Below are 14,847 nucleotides of genomic sequence, written 5' to 3' on the forward strand. Positions count from 1 at the left end.
GGGCTAGAGGACCCAAACGACTCGATATTCTGTGAGCCGGCGGTTGCCCCCTCGTAGGTCACGGTTCCCAGCCACATTCCAGGAGACACTGGGGCTTCGACATTCCATCTCTTTTTCGGGGCAGACTCCACCAGGTCACTGGTGCAGTCCTCCTCTTCCTCCACCTCCTCCAGGGGGAGAGACTGGTCCATCAGGATAAGATTACTAACACAGATTCCCTGATGTTCGCCACCTAGAAGCAAAGCCCCCTCATCTGGCTGGCTAATCGCCCTGGAAGATCCTGAGGCCATCGCTGCGTGGTCCCCTGTAGCCAACCGCACAGGGGCACCACCCTCCAGCCCAACAGGATCGGTATCGGGAACCATCGACACGGAGGATACCCTCCCAGAAGGAGGACCCCTCCGCTCCGGTCCATGCGAGGTCCGCCCATCGTTAAGGGACTTCGATGCAGGGGCCGCCCCAGAGGGGCCTCCGGCTCTCTGCTCCATCCCAGCCTTCTCGCCCTTCGAACCGCCCTCCGACGCCGGCCCGCCAGTGAAGTCCGGCGGGCGCATCGGCTCAGCTGCAGAAGATGCAGCTTCTGCGTAGGTCCTGGTCCTGGTCCTGTTGGGGCATCCTCGGAACATGTGCCCCGCTTCACCACAAAGATTGCATTTCCTTCCAGCGGGACAGTCCTTCATTAAATGTCCGTAACAGCTGCAATTATTGCAGCGGTCTACTTTCCTGCCCGTGCAGGACGTTTGGGTATGACCCATTTGTCCACAGTTCCTGCAACATACCGGCATTCCAGGGTAAAATAAGTAGCCTCTGCTCTTACCGATCACAAATGTTGAGGGAGGGTGTAGCATTCCTCCCACTCCGCTTGGGTCCCTCTTTAGACGGGCCATGTACCTCCTCTTGCCGCACCAGAAGCCTACCGCGTTCTTCACAGTGCCCAGGTATCTCAGATCATCACAATAACGGATAAGGTAGGTCGAGATGTCTGCAGCTTCCACAAAGGGGTTCGGGAAATGCACCACGATAGGGATCTCGTCATAGGCATACAAGAGACAAAAGGTTAGTCCATCCAATTCATCTAAGTAGTTTTTCTCATTTACCTTTTGAACGAGTTGGTGACAGCATCCCTGGCTCTTGAAGGTGATGGTGTAAGTCCCCTTGTACTCATTGTCCTGGAAGCAGAATATGTCTTCCCGCCGAAACTCCAGAACTCCAAGCAGAATCCTATGGCAGATGTAGTCCAAGTTCTTCTCCGTCCTCGATCCTACTCCAACTTCAATCCTCACGGTGTTCCGCATCCGGGCATCACCCGATGAATATGTGAGCGTTGCCGGCATCCTTCACTCAGGAACGTACCGACTCTTCTCTCTGAAAGGCGCAAGCCTTCATGGGATCCCTTCCCGTTGCTCCCGGACTAATCCTTCCTCCCAATAGCAGCAGGGGGGTTAAGTCCCTCCGAAGAGGAACGATCCCCCCAGGCCGAGAGAAAGGGTACCAAGAGCACCTCACAGGCAAGACCACACAGGTAAACCTGATAGATCGTGCCAAAAGGCCGAGAAGCGATAACCAGAATTGGTTTCCGACTACGGTGCCACCCAAGGATTCTGAAAAGTCCATTTGTGGAGATGGCCACCTGGACTCCCGTTAAGAAGACATGCTGTCAACCTCTAGATCCCTCACATGCCTGCACTTTTCGGCTTGCTGCTGCTGCAATCCACGCGTTTTAGATCTGCATAACTCCACCTCTTTTAGCACAGTACCCTCAACCCCCGGCTGTTCCCACCCGCCTCAACACCGTTGGAAGGGAGGAGAACCAATTATGGCGGGGGGGGGGTGGAACGAGCAGCTGTCTACCCTTAGCAGGAGGGTTGCTGATTAATTACCTCTCCTGCTGCTGCTGCTGCTGGCTGTCCAGCAGCAGACTGAAGGTGGCTGCTGCTGTGCGCAGGTATATAAAGGCTCAGAGCCTATTATGACACGCGCAGCCAGCGTTCCATTGCCACATTCCGTCTACTGCAGGCGGGATACCTGGATGGCTGAATGTCACTGAGAAGCTCACAGAGACCGCCATAAGCAACAGTTTAAAAGAATGCCACAGACTAATCAACCAAACTTTTTGGGTTGGTTTCTCTTTTATAGTCTGCAGGCATTAAATGAAAGAAGTCAGTGTTCCAGCAGAGGGAGACAACGTTTCAGAAAAGGCATTGTAGCAAACCAAAAAAGAAATTTTAAGCGCAGCAGAGTAACCAGCTCACATACCTGTTAGCTCAGGTGAGTTTAAAAGGCTGCTGTTGATAACAAGGGCATTTGCTAAATAGATGGTGTGTGTGCAACAATATACTGAAAGGTCAATTATATTGTGCAGCTTATCTCACCACCTGTAGTTATTTAGGTGAAAGCTCCAAAATGCTTGCCTAATATGTCTGTTTATCCAAAAGGAAGTATAGAGGGAGAGCTAGATAGATAGCATTGCATTACATTACATTACATGGCAATGCAATGCACAGTTGCTGAAGTTGAACCAAAATGAGCTTGTCATCTGGCTTCTGCAACTTTTAACATGAAAAATCCAATGAGGAGAAGAAAAGCAAAGCCAAACAGTCCATCCCAAAATCCGACAAACAAGCAAAATGAACAAAAAGCATTGAATTCAATTCTTTCTGATTTTAGAAACTGCATTAAAGAAGGGGTGCACCGGTCCTGGAGATACTGCAATACCAGGTCAATGCGTGGAGTGGACAGAGCAAGCTCTTTTTCCATCTCCCTGTTCTAAAAATCCATTTAATATATGGTCCCCAGATAGGGGACGTATCAGATATTAAACTGATAAGAACAGATACTACACTTGATCTTAGCCAAAAGGCCGAGAAGCGATAACCAGAATTGGTTTCCGACTACGGTGCCACCCAAGGATTCTGAAAAGTCCATTTGTGGAGATGGCCACCTGGACTCCCGTTAAGAAGACATGCTGTCAACGTCTAGATCCCTCACATGCCTGCACTTTTCGGCTTGCTGCTGCTGCAATCCACGCGTTTTAGATCTGCATAACTCCACCTCTTTTAGCACAGTACCCTCAACCCCCGGCTGTTCCCACCCGCCTCAACACCGTTGGAAGGGAGGAGAACCAATTAAGGCGGGGGGGGGGTGGAACGAGCAGCTGTCTACCCTTAGCAGGAGGGTTGCTGATTAATTACCTCTCCTGCTGCTGCTGCTGCTGGCTGTCCAGCAGCAGACTGAAGGTGGCTGCTGCTGTGCGCAGGTATATAAAGGCTCAGAGCCTATTATGACACGCGCAGCCAGCGTTCCATTGCCACATTCCGTCTACTGCAGGCGGGATACCTGGATGGCTGAATGTCACTGAGAAGCTCACAGAGACCGCCATAAGCAACAGTTTAAAAGAATGCCACAGACTAATCAACCAAACTTTTTGGGTTGGTTTCTCTTTTATAGTCTGCAGGCATTAAATGAAAGAAGTCAGTGTTCCAGCAGAGGGAGACAACGTTTCAGAAAAGGCATTGTAGCAAACCAAAAAAGAAATTTTAAGCGCAGCAGAGTAACCAGCTCACATACCTGTTAGCTCAGGTGAGTTTAAAAGGCTGCTGTTGATAACAAGGGCATTTGCTAAATAGATGGTGTGTGTGCAACAATATACTGAAAGGTCAATTATATTGTGCAGCTTATCTCACCACCTGTAGTTATTTAGGTGAAAGCTCCAAAATGCTTGCCTAATATGTCTGTTTATCCAAAAGGAAGTATAGAGGGAGAGCTAGATAGATAGCATTGCATTACATTACATTACATGGCAATGCAATGCACAGTTGCTGAAGTTGAACCAAAATGAGCTTGTCATCTGGCTTCTGCAACTTTTAACATGAAAAATCCAATGAGGAGAAGAAAAGCAAAGCCAAAGAGTCCATCCCAAAATCCGACAAACAAGCAAAATGAACAAAAAGCATTGAATTCAATTCTTTCTGATTTTAGAAACTGCATTAAAGAAGGGGTGCACCGGTCCTGGAGATACTGCAATACCAGGTCAATGCGTGGAGTGGACAGAGCAAGCTCTTTTTCCATCTCCCTGTTCTAAAAATCCATTTAATATATGGTCCCCAGATAGGGGACGTATCAGATATTAAACTGATAAGAACAGATACTACACTTGATCTTAGCCAAAAGGCCGAGAAGTGATAACCAGAATTGGTTTCCGACTACGGTGCCACCCAAGGATTCTGAAAAGTCCATTTGTGGAGATGGCCACCTGGACTCCCGTTAAGAAGACATGCTGTCAACCTCTAGATCCCTCACATGCCTGCACTTTTCGTCTTGCTGCTGCTGCAATCCACGCGTTTTAGATCTGCATAACTCCACCTCTTTTAGCACAGTACCCTCAACCCCCGGCTGTTCCCACCCGCCTCAACACCGTTGGAAGGGAGGAGAACCAATTAAGGCGGGGGGGGGGGTGGAACGAGCAGCTGTCTACCCTTAGCAGGAGGGTTGCTGATTAATTACCTCTCCTGCTGCTGCTGCTGCTGGCTGTCCAGCAGCAGACTGAAGGTGGCTGCTGCTGTGCGCAGGTATATAAAGGCTCAGAGCCTATTATGACACGCGCAGCCAGCGTTCCATTGCCACATTCCGTCTACTGCAGGCGGGATACCTGGATGGCTGAATGTCACTGAGAAGCTCACAGAGACCGCCATAAGCAACAGTTTAAAAGAATGCCACAGACTAATCAACCAAACTTTTTGGGTTGGTTTCTCTTTTATAGTCTGCAGGCATTAAATGAAAGAAGTCAGTGTTCCAGCAGAGGGAGACAACGTTTCAGAAAAGGCATTGTAGCAAACCAAAAAAGAAATTTTAAGCGCAGCAGAGTAACCAGCTCACATACCTGTTAGCTCAGGTGAGTTTAAAAGGCTGCTGTTGATAACAAGGGCATTTGCTAAATAGATGGTGTGTGTGCAACAATATACTGAAAGGTCAATTATATTGTGCAGCTTATCTCACCACCTGTAGTTATTTAGGTGAAAGCTCCAAAATGCTTGCCTAATATGTCTGTTTATCCAAAAGGAAGTATAGAGGGAGAGCTAGATAGATAGCATTGCATTACATTACATTACATGGCAATGCAATGCGCAGTTGCTGAAGTTGAACCAAAATGAGCTTGTCATCTGGCTTCTGCAACTTTTAACATGAAAAATCCAATGAGGAGAAGAAAAGCAAAGCCAAAGAGTCCATCCCAAAATCCGACAAACAAGCAAAATGAACAAAAAGCATTGAATTCAATTCTTTCTGATTTTAGAGACTGCATTAAAGAAGGGGTGCGCCGGTCCTGGAGATACTGCAATACCAGGTCAATGCGTGGAGTGGACAGAGCAAGCTCTTTTTCCATCTCCCTGTTCTAAAAATCCATTTAATATATGGTCCCCAGATAGGGGACGTATCAGATATTAAACTGATAAGAACAGATACTACACTTGATCTTAGCCAAAAGGCCGAGAAGCGATAACCAGAATTGGTTTCCGACTACGGTGCCACCCAAGGATTCTGAAAAGTCCATTTGTGGAGATGGCCACCTGGACTCCCGTTAAGAAGACATGCTGTCAACCTCTAGATCCCTCACATGCCTGCACTTTTCGGCTTGCTGCTGCTGCAATCCACGCGTTTTAGATCTGCATAACTCCACCTCTTTTAGCACAGTACCCTCAACCCCCGGCTGTTCCCACCCGCCTCAACACCGTTGGAAGGGAGGAGAACCAATTAAGGCGGGGGGGGGGGTGGAACGAGCAGCTGTCTACCCTTAGCAGGAGGGTTGCTGATTAATTAGCTCTCCTGCTGCTGCTGCTGCTGGCTGTCCAGCAGCAGACTGAAGGTGGCTGCTGCTGTGCGCAGGTATATAAAGGCTCAGAGCCTATTATGACACGCGCAGCCAGCGTTCCATTGCCACATTCCGTCTACTGCAGGCGGGATACCTGGATGGCTGAATGTCACTGAGAAGCTCACAGAGACCGCCATAAGCAACAGTTTAAAAGAATGCCACAGACTAATCAACCAAACTTTTTGGGTTGGTTTCTCTTTTATAGTCTGCAGGCATTAAATGAAAGAAGTCAGTGTTCCAGCAGAGGGAGACAACGTTTCAGAAAAGGCATTGTAGCAAACCAAAAAAGAAATTTTAAGCGCAGCAGAGTAACCAGCTCACATACCTGTTAGCTCAGGTGAGTTTAAAAGGCTGCTGTTGATAACAAGGGCATTTGCTAAATAGATGGTGTGTGTGCAACAATATACTGAAAGGTCAATTATATTGTGCAGCTTATCTCACCACCTGTAGTTATTTAGGTGAAAGCTCCAAAATGCTTGCCTAATATGTCTGTTTATCCAAAAGGAAGTATAGAGGGAGAGCTAGATAGATAGCATTGCATTACATTACATTACATGGCAATGCAATGCACAGTTGCTGAAGTTGAACCAAAATGAGCTTGTCATCTGGCTTCTGCAACTTTTAACATGAAAAATCCAATGAGGAGAAGAAAAGCAAAGCCAAAGAGTCCATCCCAAAATCCGACAAACAAGCAAAATGAACAAAAAGCATTGAATTCAATTCTTTCTGATTTTAGAAACTGCATTAAAGAAGGGGTGCACCGGTCCTGGAGATACTGCAATACCAGGTCAATGCGTGGAGTGGACAGAGCAAGCTCTTTTTCCATCTCCCTGTTCTAAAAATCCATTTAATATATGGTCCCCAGATAGGGGACGTATCAGATATTAAACTGATAAGAACAGATTTTTTTTAATTTGGCTATCCCCTGCAGAGGGATAAAACCGTTTATTAAAACTTTAACAAATTACAAGCATAATTACACAAATACCAAACGTTAAAAGACAAATGAAATTTACAAAACAAAAAAATACAAAGATTTTAAATAATTAGGTTCCATTGGTCAACAAGCCATTTTTTGGAAATATGTACATTCTTCTTTTTGTCAATTAAATAATAAGTATACATTTCACATAAACATAAACTTAAAACATCATTCACTGATAAAACATCTTGTTTAAAAATAGCAATGTTGCGCGCTTTCCAGAGAGATGACTTGGCGCAGTTCACTGTCTTCCAAGCCATTGTGTACTGGTCCATTGTGGGGCATTCCATAAGTCCGTATAGCACAGTTTTATATGTAAAGTCCTTGAGGTCTGCCACCCTTTCCAGTAGGGGGAGCAGTCTTCTCCAGAAATCCTTTGCAAAATTACATGTCCATAATAGATGTTCCACCGTTTCCTCGTCTTGGCATCCGGCTCTTGGGCAGATGGCAGACCTCACAAATCCTCTTCTGTATTGGAATGCCCGGCAAGGAAGACAGCGGTGCATGCAACTCCAAGCCAGATCTCTCTGTTCATTAAAAAGATAAAAAACGTTAATCATTTTCCAGATAGACATAGATTTGTCATCATCATATCTGTCAACATTACATATTTCCTCACTTTTACGTATTTCTTTAATTAGTTTCTTACTATTTCTTAATTCCTCTATTTTCTTAGTCCCTAAATTAAAATCGGACACTATTTTCCTTAAAATCTCATAATGCGTCGACAAATTAAAAGCATGGGGCACAGATATATTAACTTCATACCATCCAAACTTTCTCATAAAAAATCCTGTATTAAAACGCATAAAAAAGGACCAATAGTGATTCTTAAAAAGGGCATTAAAACAGTAAACGAACAGATGGATTAAAAGAAACCTATTAAAATCTGGAAAATCTTTACCACCTTTTACTTTTGATTTCATCACGATTTCTCTTTTCAGCTTTTCCATTTTTGAGTTCCAAAAGAAGGTAAAACAGGCTTTGGTTATCTTTTTTAAAACATTAACAGGCGGGGGGAAAACCATGCTAAGATACAATAAAAGAGGTAAAATCACCATCTTTAAAACCAATACTTTACCCTCCATTGTAAGTCTCCTCATGTTCCACATACATATTTTCGTATTTACTTTCTGTGTAACTGTTTCCCAACTATTATAACCATCATTATTTTCAGTGAATGATATACCTAAAATGGAAATGGATTCGGAGACATTAATTGGTACATCACGTAAAATCATCCCCCCAACACTTAAAATGTTACACTTATTAAAATTGATTTTAAAACCAGAAGCTAGGCAAAAGGATTGCACTTGATGGAGAGTGGCCGTAAGTGATGGTGCATCTGTACACAAGACCGCCACGTCATCCATGTAGCCTACAACCTTGGCCTCCAAACCACCGCTTCCAGGCAGAGGGACACCGCATATCTGTTTATTTTGGCGTATTGCACATAACATTGGTTCCAGTGCACAGATAAACAGTAGGGGGACAGAGGGCATCCCTGTTTCACCCCTGACCGTAAAAATACCTCTTGTGTCTTAAAACCATTCACTAAAATCTTACTTGTACAATCCTTGTAAAATGCTTTAAGCGATAGTAAAAACCCTTCTGGTATGCCCATTTTCTCTAAAACTTTAAAAAGATAAAAGTGTGAGACATGGTCAAATGCTTTTTCAAAATCAATAGATAAAATCGCCATTTTCCCCTTTCTGTCTTTCACATCCTCAATACAGTCTTTCACTAAATTCAGATTGTCCCATATACTGCGCCCCGGCACCCCACACACTTGATTAGAATGAATAACTTTGCTGATGACTTCTTTTAGACGATTTGCACAAATTTTAGCCATTATTTTATAGTCACAATTTAAAAGTGTTATTGGTCTCCAGTTTTCTAATTTTGATTTATCACCTTTTTTGTATAGGAGGGAGACTTCACCTTTCTTCCAGGAATTTAATAAAACCTTATTATTAAAAACCTCAGTAAACAAATAAAACAAATCATCTTTTAAAATATCATAAAAACATACATAAAATTCTATTGGGATGCCATCAGGACCAGGGACCTTTCCAGTTTTAAAACTTTTAATAGTTTTTAACATTTCTTGTTCCGTTAAAACTTGGGATAAAAACTCTTGGGATGCGGGATCTAAAACAGCTGTTAGTCCTTGCAGCGAATCATCCATTAATTTATTATCTATATTTTTTCCATTAAAAAGATTAGAAAAAAAAACCTCAACTTTACCCAGCATATTTTTTATATTATTCTCACCATCTATATGGTCAATTATCACTTTTTCTTTTTTATTTTTCCTAAAAAAATATCTGGAACACTTTTCATTTTCTTCTTTATGTTGTACTCTAGAACGAAAAATTATCTCTTTTCCTTTTTGTTCTAGCCATTTTGAAATCTCTTCTTTTAAGTTTGAAATATCAAGTTGTACATCTATCCCATTGTCTCTGAGCTTAAATAATGTTTGTAGGCGGGTATTTAAAATTCTATATTCTTCATATTTTTCTTTTGGCTCTACTCTTTTTAATAAAAAAGTCTTTTATTTTTACTTTCATTCTATCCCACCATACACTCATAGTCTCATTTGTTTTTTTCCCTTTTCTACATTTCCTATAAAACTCAATAAAATCTGATAAAATCTGCGGGTCGGTTAAAAGGGATACGTTCATTTTCCAGCTTTTCTTACCACATTTTTTGTTGTCATTTACTTTTATGGTAAAGGATAAAAGTTTATGGTCTGAAAATATATTAGTTAAAACTTCACATTTGGCAGGTATTGTTTTATCTGAACCAAAAATAAAATCAATCCTAGAGCTACAATTAGCATTGCTCCAAGTGAAACCGGCGTCCTCTGGGCTGTCACTATGACACTCTTTATATATGTCTATCAATTTAGCATCTTTGACTATATCATGTAGCATACCTGAGGTTTTATCGTAGTTCCTGCTTACAGAGCTGGAGCGCCGGTTTTCACCTTTTAAAACACAATTAAAATCCCCTGCTAAGATAAAAGGTTCAGAGTTATTAATAAATAATGGTAAAAGATCAAGCATTTCGGCTCTTTCATTTTTCTCTGGGGATCCATAAAAATTTAAAAACTGCCATCTAATACCATCAATAAAAGCTTTCACTAATAAAATACGACCTGGTAAAATTTCCTGAATAAAATCAATTAAAACGTTCCCTTTAAAAAGTATGGCTACACCCGCTGATCCTGCAGCATTCGATCCGAACCAGACAGATGGCCCACACTTCCACTCATCTTTATATTTTTGATATGACATTTCATGTGGGATATTACATTCTTGCAGAAAAAATACAGATGCAGTAAAACACGTAAAAAAATTAAAAAGAGCAGTTCTTCTCGTGTTAGATTTTATGCCTCTCACGTTGAGGGAAATACCTTTGAGTTCAGCCATCATTAGAAAATGTAGAAATTTTACTTAGGTAACTAAGAGCAACGGATTTACCTGTCCGATGAACCTGATCAGACCACTGGGCTTGCGCCTCCCTCCTCATCTGATAGTATCGTCACGAGAGTCTCCGTGGAGGAGGAAAGATTACCACATTTATATAAACCCGACGCTACACTGGCATAGCTCGGAGGGCTGGCTGGCAGAACCCGCTGGGTCTCCATTGGCTGGCCATGCAGTTCCTCATCAGGTGGGTCCCCGAGGGGTTCCGCCGCCCCTGTTTGACCTGTAGAAGGTCGTCCTATAGGAGGAGGTTGCGCACAAGGCAGAGCCTCTGACTCTTCAGAGGCAGCAAGATCCCGGTCCCCACCTGTAGCAGCGGAGACCGAAACCCCTGAGGGTCCAGCGTCCACGTCCCCTTCTGGAGAAGTGTCCATCTGTTCACCTCCTGCTGCCTCCTCCGAACCACCCTTTTTCTTTTTCTTAGGACCCACCTTTATCCACTCAGCGCCCTCAGCACTAGGAGACCCAGACTGGGCATGGGCTTCTGTGTCGGCCTTTTGCCGGTCCGTTTTGACCTTACCAGTAGTGCCCTTCTGCTCCTTCTCAGCCCTCCTTTTGGACTCCCGCAGGTCCTGCAGCCAGGTTTTGGGATTTGGTTTTTTACCTGTCATAGACTCTGGAGACACTTCACTATTTGGTACGCCCTTATTGTCTCCAGAGGCTCCAGGTTGATGTTCCTCCTCCTGAGGGGTGGTCTGATCTTTTGGTCCTTGGTCGGACGTCTTGGACTTCCCCTTTTGCTCATCTTCCCGAAATCTGTGAGGACAAGAAAAATAAAAGTGACCTGGAGTCTGGCAAAAACTGCATTTCTTTTCCTTAGGGCATTCTTTTGTCTCATGTTCTTCACTAGCACAATTTCTACATGATACATGACAGTTTTCTTTTGAATGACCATAGCGCCCACAATTTCTGCAATATACTGGCATCCCAGAAAAGAAGAAATCCCCATTTGTTTGCCCAATTTTGAAACGGGCAGGGGGGAGCCGTATACCACCTGGTGTATTTGGATCTCTTGTACACTTCACAAGGAATTTCCACTTAGATGTCCATTTGTTATATTCGTTTAATATCTTCCCAATACATTTAACACTTTTAAAATAAATTGCTAGAAATGACATTACTTCTGGAGCAGAAACAAAGGGCGAAAATATTTTTACAATAACCAGTCTTACCTCATCCAGGACGTGCTCAACAATTTGTATCCCTTTCAAAACAGGACTATTTTCAACTTTTTTTAACTTTTCTAGTACATCTCTAAAAATACCTTCTCCGGTGAATGTGATGTCATAGTCACCTCTTCTGGGATAATCCTGGATGGAGAGAATTTCATTCCTTTGAACGCCAAGAAGGTTCCTGAGCACGTCCTGGACTACATACCCTAATTTCCTCATATCCGAGCCACCCGCCGTGAAGTGAACTCGGATAGAGTTTTTTAGCCTCGCATAAAGAGGCACGAGGTTAGGGTCAACCTCCATGGAAAAACGCAACAAGGTTGCAAATTGCAGCCGCTTGCAATCTGCGCTCCCAGTGTTCTTGCAGCGAAAAACACCTGGAAGCTGGGGGATCGCAACTCGTTACCCTGGGACTAAGCCCTCTCCCTAATAGCAGCAAGCAGGTTAAGTCCACCAAAGTGGACGATCCTGCCAGGCCAAGGAGAGGGGTACCCGAGTGCCCTTCAACCACAGTCTCCTGCAATAAAGCACTTGATCGTAGCCAAAAGGCCGAGAAGCGATAACCAGAATTGGTTTCCGACTACGGTGCCACCCAAGGATTCTGAAAAGTCCATTTGTGGAGATGGCCACCTGGACTCCCGTTAAGAAGACATGCTGTCAACCTCTAGATCCCTCACATGCCTGCACTTTTCGGCTTGCTGCTGCTGCAATCCACGCATTTTAGATCTGCATAACTCCACCTCTTTTAGCACAGTACCCTCAACCCCCGGCTGTTCCCACCCGCCTCAACACCGTTGGAAGGGAGGAGAACCAATTAAGGCGGGGGGGGGTGGAACGAGCAGCTGTCTACCCTTAGCAGGAGGGTTGCTGATTAATTACCTCTCCTGCTGCTGCTGCTGCTGGCTGTCCAGCAGCAGTCTGAAGGTGGCTGCTGCTGTGCGCAGGTATATAAAGGCTCAGAGCCTATTATGACACGCGCAGCCAGCGTTCCATTGCCACATTCCGTCTACTGCAGGCGGGATACCTGGATGGCTGAATGTCACTGAGAAGCTCACAGAGACCGCCATAAGCAACAGTTTAAAAGAATGCCAAAGACTAATCAACCAAACTTTTTGGGTTGGTTTCTCTTTTATAGTCTGCAGGCATTAAATGAAAGAAGTCAGTGTTCCAGCAGAGGGAGACAACGTTTCAGAAAAGGCATTGTAGCAAACCAAAAAAGAAATTTTAAGCGCAGCAGAGTAACCAGCTCACATACCTGTTAGCTCAGGTGAGTTTAAAAGGCTGCTGTTGATAACAAGGGCATTTGCTAAATAGATGGTGTGTGTGCAACAATATACTGAAAGGTCAATTATATTGTGCAGCTTATCTCACCACCTGTAGTTATTTAGGTGAAAGCTCCAAAATGCTTGCCTAATATGTCTGTTTATCCAAAAGGAAGTATAGAGGGAGAGCTAGATAGATAGCATTGCATTACATTACATTACATGGCAATGCAATGCACAGTTGCTGAAGTTGAACCAAAATGAGCTTGTCATCTGGCTTCTGCAACTTTTAACATGAAAAATCCAATGAGGAGAAGAAAAGCAAAGCCAAAGAGTCCATCCCAAAATCCGACAAACAAGCAAAATGAACAAAAAGCATTGAATTCAATTCTTTCTGATTTTAGAAACTGCATTAAAGAAGGGGTGCACCGGTCCTGGAGATACTGCAATACCAGGTCAATGCGTGGAGTGGACAGAGCAAGCTCTTTTTCCATCTCCCTGTTCTAAAAATCCATTTAATATATGGTCCCCAGATAGGGGACGTATCAGATATTAAACTGATAAGAACAGATACTACACTTGATCTTAGCCAAAAGGCCGAGAAGCGATAACCAGAATTGGTTTCCGACTACGGTGCCACCCAAGGATTCTGAAAAGTCCATTTGTGGAGATGGCCACCTGGACTCCCGTTAAGAAGACATGCTGTCAACCTCTAGATCCCTCACATGCCTGCACTTTTCGGCTTGCTGCTGCTGCAATCCACGCGTTTTAGATCTGCATAACTCCACCTCTTTTAGCACAGTACCCTCAACCCCCAGCTGTTCCCACCCGCCTCAACACCGTTGGAAGGGAGGAGAACCAATTAAGGCGGGGGGGGGGGTGAAACGAGCAGCTGTCTACCCTTAGCAGGAGGGTTGCTGATTAATTACCTCTCCTGCTGCTGCTGCTGCTGGCTGTCCAGCAGCAGACTGAAGGTGGCTGCTGCTGTGTGCAGGTATATAAAGGCTCAGAGCCTATTATGACACGCGCAGCCAGCGTTCCATTGCCACATTCCGTCTACTGCAGGCGGGATACCTGGATGGCTGAATGTCACTGAGAAGCTCACAGAGACCGCCATAAGCAACAGTTTAAAAGAATGCCACAGACTAATCAACCAAACTTTTTGGGTTGGTTTCTCTGTTATAGTCTGCAGGCATTAAATGAAAGAAGTCAGTGTTCCAGCAGAGGGAGACAACGTTTCAGAAAAGGCATTGTAGCAAACCAAAAAAGAAATTTTAAGCGCAGCAGAGTAACCAGCTCACATACCTGTTAGCTCAGGTGAGTTTAAAAGGCTGCTGTTGATAACAAGGGCATTTGCTAAATAGATGGTGTGTGTGCAACAATATACTGAAAGGTCAATTATATTGTGCAGTTTATCTCACCACCTGTAGTTATTTAGGTGAAAGCTCCAAAATGCTTGCCTAATATGTCTGTTTATCCAAAAGGAAGTATAGAGGGAGAGCTGGATAGATAGCATTGCATTACATTACATGGCAATGCAATGCACAGTTGCTGAAGTTGAACCAAAATGAGCTTGTCATCTGGCTTCTGCAACTTTTAACATGAAAAATCCAATGAGGAGAAGAAAAGCAAAGCCAAAGAGTCCATCCCAAAATCCGACAAACAAGCAAAATGAACAAAAAGCATTGAATTCAATTCTTTCTGATTTTAGAAACTGCATTAAAGAAGGGGTGCACCGGTCCTGGAGATACTGCAATACCAGGTCAATGCGTGGAGTGGACAGAGCAAGCTCTTTTTCCATCTCCCTGTTCTAAAAATCCATTTAATATATGGTCCCCAGATAGGGGACGTATCAGATATTAAACTGATAAGAACAGATACTACACTTGATCTTAGCCAAAAGGCCGAGAAGCGATAACCAGAATTGGTTTCCGACTACGGTGCCACCCAAGGATTCTGAAAAGTCCATTTGTGGAGATGGCCACCTGGACTCCCGTTAAGAAGACATGCTGTCAACCTCTAGATCCCTCACATGCCTGCACTTTTCGGCTTGCTGCTGCTGCAATCCACGCGT

At 44.0% G+C, this 14,847-nt stretch overlaps 6 non-coding genes across 6 annotated transcripts; all 6 read right to left on the bottom strand.

Moving 5' to 3' along the window:
• Positions 1-2,681: 2,681 nt before the first annotated feature.
• LOC141226814 (U2 spliceosomal RNA) lies at positions 2,682-2,872 on the bottom strand. The gene has a single exon (XR_012293936.1). It is a non-coding gene; the product is annotated as a U2 spliceosomal RNA (small nuclear RNA).
• Positions 2,873-3,992: 1,120 nt separating this feature from the next.
• On the bottom strand, positions 3,993-4,183 carry LOC141226017 (U2 spliceosomal RNA). The gene has a single exon (XR_012293247.1). It is a non-coding gene; the product is annotated as a U2 spliceosomal RNA (small nuclear RNA).
• A 1,121-nt stretch (positions 4,184-5,304) lies between these two features.
• On the bottom strand, positions 5,305-5,495 carry LOC141226084 (U2 spliceosomal RNA). Its single transcript, XR_012293312.1, has one exon. It is a non-coding gene; the product is annotated as a U2 spliceosomal RNA (small nuclear RNA).
• Positions 5,496-6,616: 1,121 nt separating this feature from the next.
• LOC141226282 (U2 spliceosomal RNA) lies at positions 6,617-6,803 on the bottom strand. Its single transcript, XR_012293494.1, has one exon. It is a non-coding gene; the product is annotated as a U2 spliceosomal RNA (small nuclear RNA).
• A 6,388-nt stretch (positions 6,804-13,191) lies between these two features.
• LOC141226815 (U2 spliceosomal RNA) lies at positions 13,192-13,382 on the bottom strand. The gene has a single exon (XR_012293937.1). It is a non-coding gene; the product is annotated as a U2 spliceosomal RNA (small nuclear RNA).
• A 1,116-nt stretch (positions 13,383-14,498) lies between these two features.
• Positions 14,499-14,689, bottom strand: LOC141226816 (U2 spliceosomal RNA). Its single transcript, XR_012293938.1, has one exon. It is a non-coding gene; the product is annotated as a U2 spliceosomal RNA (small nuclear RNA).
• Between the last annotated feature and the right edge of the window lie 158 nt (positions 14,690-14,847).

Source organism: Phyllobates terribilis, unplaced genomic scaffold (genome assembly GCF_046119375.1).
Source record: "Phyllobates terribilis strain yellow unplaced genomic scaffold, ASM4611937v1 Scaffold_414__1_contigs__length_1644244, whole genome shotgun sequence".
Taxonomy (NCBI): Eukaryota; Metazoa; Chordata; class Amphibia; order Anura; family Dendrobatidae; genus Phyllobates; species Phyllobates terribilis.